Here is a 5,000-nt window from a genome sequence, read left to right as displayed (position 1 = left end):
GTCGGCCAGAATCCAATGAGTCATGGTGCGTCGTTCGAACGGGATGAGCCGACGACCAGTGGGGTGCCACAGGGATCACCTTTCGCACCAACGCTCTATGTATTCCTTTTCTCTCGTCTTTTTTTTTTTTTTTGTAGAGGCTGGAACTGTCCTGTGACGGTACATTTACACGGGAAGCTATGTCCAATTCTCTAACGCCAGATGATTTCATTTATGTAGGTTGACGTGTGGACACTATTTTGATTGATCACCTGAAGCATATAGACCTATATAAGGAATTTGTTCGTGGGTCACTACAAATGGATTTACATCGTTATATTTCCGTTTACATTTACTGTAATCACAACACCCACCCACCCACATACCCACACCCACACCAACCCACGCACACTTACACCCACACAAAAAGTCAGTGCCATGTCTTCCTGTAGCCTCCCACTAAATATTTTTGTGGGCCAGAAGAGGACACACTAACGGACCTGAGGTCTGAAGGTTCCCCGTCGAAGTGAGTGAGAGTTAGTATAGGAGAGAGATTCCTACGGTGGTAAATCAGAAACTAATTTCCACGGTACATTAGTAGCATTAGAAAGAAACCAAGTTAATTTAGCTTACGTAACTGTCTCACAAGAGAGTTTAGCTCATGACATTAAAAGAATTTTTTGAACAGACTCTAACCTTTTAAGTCCTAGTGGTCTTTTTAGATGAATAAATCAGTATGACGTTAGCCAAAACAAAATTGATAAAGTAGTCATGGGTAATTGGTTATTTGGTATAGACTTTTAATTGTTTAAGTCCCACATATCCCTTCCAGTTGAATGAAAATTTCTGCTAAAAAAAAAAAAAAAAGAGCTATGGTTTTTGATGAGTTAGGGTTTACAGTTGAAAAAACACTTTTGCTCTTTCCGCAGTCACTTACTTGTGGGTTCGAATCCCGCATTTCTCTCCAATTCCCAGCACTGACTGTTAGCTGCCCTAACAGTCCAAGTGCGTAGGTCAAAAGTGATGGCTTCGGCCGCGACTACATATCTGTTGACGTAGGTTCCTCACATTCTTGTTGATCTAGATGAAACTTAGGATCTGAAAGAGCCTAAGGGCGGCCCCACAAAGAAGAAATCCGTTGCCTAGAGTGTTCATTGTACAGTAGCTCTATGTGACTCACACTCATCAGTAATATGGAACTTAAGGCGAAGAAGGCTAAAAATATACAGTTATGATTTGAGTCTTGTTCAAAGCACATTTTTAATGTATCCTATATAATTCGTCTGGTTTGAATCTAGCAAAGTTATAATGGAATAAAAAAGTATTATTGATTTTTGCCAATAATACTAAGAACATTATTTTCTGGGTTGACATTACTTATAAAAAAAAAAAAAAAAAAAAAAGACAGATGAGGGAGAAGGAGAAAAAGGGGAAGGAGAACAAGGAGCAGAAAGAGAGGAAGGAGGAGACGAAGGAGAAGAAAAAGTCGAAGGATGATGATAATAGTAATAATGATAATGATGATTATAATAATAATAATAATAATAATAATAATAATAATAATAATAATAATAATAATAATAATAATAATAATAATAATAATAATAATGATAATGATAATGATAATGATAATGATAATAATAATAATAATAATAATAATAATAATAATAATAATAATAATAATAATAATAACAATAACAATAACAATAACAATAACAATAATAATAATAATAATAATAATAATAATAATAATAATAATAATAATAATGATAATGATAGTAATAATAATAAGAAATAATAATAATAACAATAATGATAATAATAATGATAATAATAATGATAATAAAAAAATAATAATGATAATAATAATAATAATAATAATGATAATAATAATAATGATAATAATAATAACAGTAGTAGTAATAATAATAATAATAATAATAATAATAATAATAATAATAATAATAATAATAATAATAATAATAATAATGATAATGATAATGATAATGATAATGATAATAATAATAATAATAATAATAATAATAATAATAATAATAATAATAATAATAATAATAATAATAATAATGATAATGATAATGATAATGATAATGATAATAATAATAATAATAATAATAATAATAATAATAATAATAATAATAATAATAATAATAATAATAATAATAATAATAATAATAATAATAATAATAATAATAATAATAATAATAATAATAATAATGATAATAATAACAACAACAATAATAATAATAATAAAATAATAATAATAAACAATAATAATAATAATAATAATAATAATAATAATAATAATAATAATAATAATAATAATAATAATAATAATAATAATAATAATAATAATAATAATAATAATAATAATAATAATAATAATAATAATAATAATAATAATAATAATAATAATAATAATAATAATAATAATAATAATAGACTATAATGATTTATAGAATCTACAACTCAAGCGACTAGTAATATAAACGAAAAAATCCTAGCCAGGTTATGATTAAATGGTTATAGTCTGTTTACAACAATTTGTAGGTTTGATGATAATTGATAGATAACCCCAATTAGCATACCTCTAAAAAAAAAGTAGTTTGATTATCTTGTTCTGGCTAAAACCTCTCCAGGGCACAAGCATTGTGCAAAGGAAAGAGAAGCAGTAGATTAGGACCAACTTGGGTGCAAGAACTGCCTGAAGGAAGCTGTCGATGACGATCCAACCACCTTTAGGGTCTGCAGTCCGGATTCTACCTCGAGATTTACTCTTGAAGCATATTCCATGACTGGATATAGCCGCAAGGCAGCCAAAGTTTAGACTGAGGGTATTCCTTCCCCTAGATGAGCTACCTTCCCAGGCTGACGAGTCCCATCTACCTGAAGCAACTGGTTTTAAGGCGCCAGTGGTCCGCCTTCACCCCTTCTCTTGTCAGTCGGAGCAGGTTCCGCTGTTCTAAGAAGCTAAGTATCACACGGGCAAGCCAGTAGCCGGGCTTTGGTTGTCGTAGGCTACCTTAGACGCGTGGCATGGGAGTATTTAATAGAACATGGGGGCTTGTCCCCCACTGCCATCCCCCAGCTATGTTAGCTTTGGAACCCAGGTACAGACGAATCTATACAGTTAATAAATCTTAATTACAAAGGGGAACTATAATGTTATAACACATTTGTAATATACACTTAAAATCCACTATCGGAGAAATAATATCTGAAGTACAGGAGATCTGTATATTTCGACTACTATCTGTAATTCTCTTCAGCAGAATGGTTACAAAGAGTAGAAGAACAGTCTCAGTAAGATCTTTCCAGTCAGTGAATTCATTTACTTATTTTCTCTTTCTTGGCGCCTTACGATTTGGTTTGGCTCCAGAAAAGCCCCTCAGTCATACAGGGCTAAATCGCAATAAGTTATGAAACGAAATATTGAACTGAAATATATTTTCTTTTACCGACGAAGAAAGATAAGTTATCACGAGTGAGTCACGCTTGGTGGGAGTAATTCATAATCATATTTACTTAATATCGCGTCTTGATTAAGATTGCAGAGTTATCAGGCCAACTATCTTAAAAAAACGAGGACTGGGTTTGTTCACATATTATTCTCACGGTCAACGATATATACATACATATATATATATATATATATATATATATATATATATTTATATATATATATATATATATATATGTACATATACACACACACACACACAATGTACACACACACACACACACACACAACAAAACACACACATCAACACACACACACACACACACACACACACACACACACACACACACACACACACACACACACACACACACACACACACATATATATATATATATATGTATATATATACACACACACATATATATATATACATATATATATATATATATATATATATATATATAGGTATATATATATATATATATATATATATATATATCTGTCTATATACATACATACATATATATATATATATATATATATATATATATATATATATCAAATCAGCCATCCTGAGTGCACTACTGAACAAAGGCCTCCTTCAGAGCATTCCATGATTTACACGACCGCGCCAACCTCTGCCACGTCACTCATGCAAACTTCTCTATCTCGTCTCTCCACCTTCTGTCTGGTATCTCTCTTCCACGTTTCCTATCTCGTGGCGTCCACTCAGTAACACACTTGCTCCATCGCTCATCAGTCGTTCGCGCTAGCTTACCTGCCCAATTCCACTTCCTCTCTTTCACCGCCTCCACAGTATCTTTCACTCTAGTCTGCTCTCTCACCCAACTTGCTCTCTTTCGGTCTCGCAGCGTTATTCCCATCATTGATCTCTCCATTCTCCTCTGTGCCGTCCTTAGTTTTGTTTCCATTGCCTTCGTCAGTTTCCAAGTTTCACACCCGTAGGTTATTGCTGGTAGAATGCATTGATTGTAAACTTTACGTTTCAAACATAAAGGTAGAGAGCCTCTCAGGATTTTATCATACTTACCAAACACTTTCCAACCAATTGTAATACATCTTTTTATTTCATTATCATGATCTTTCGTCACTTTCACCATCTGGCCTAAATAATTATACTTTTCAACTTCTTCAAGACTCTCACCATCGATTATAGTCTCATTACTTTGAACTTTCGTGGTGAACATTACTTTGGATTTGTCCTTATTCATTTCTAAACCTACTTTGAGACTTTCCTTGTTCACATAACTCAGCATATCTTGCAAGTCTTCCGCTTTTTCTGAAATAAGAATAATGTCATCTGCAAATCTTAGGTGGTTCAAATATTCGCCATTAATCTTCAAACCTTTATCTTCCCATCTCAACCTTCTGAGAATATCTTCCAGGCAAGCTGTAAATAATTTGGGTGAAATTGTATCACCTTGCCGTACTCCTTTCTCGATCTTGATCTTTTCTGTATCTTTATGTAGTTGAATTATAGCGGTACCTTTCGCATAAATATTTTCTAAAACTGTTACGA

This window comes from Oratosquilla oratoria, chromosome 16 (genome assembly GCF_046742065.1).
Source record: "Oratosquilla oratoria isolate Oo_2021 chromosome 16, ASM4674206v1, whole genome shotgun sequence".
Lineage (NCBI taxonomy): Eukaryota > Metazoa > Arthropoda > Malacostraca > Stomatopoda > Squillidae > Oratosquilla > Oratosquilla oratoria.
Note: the sequence above shows the minus strand (reverse complement) of the source record.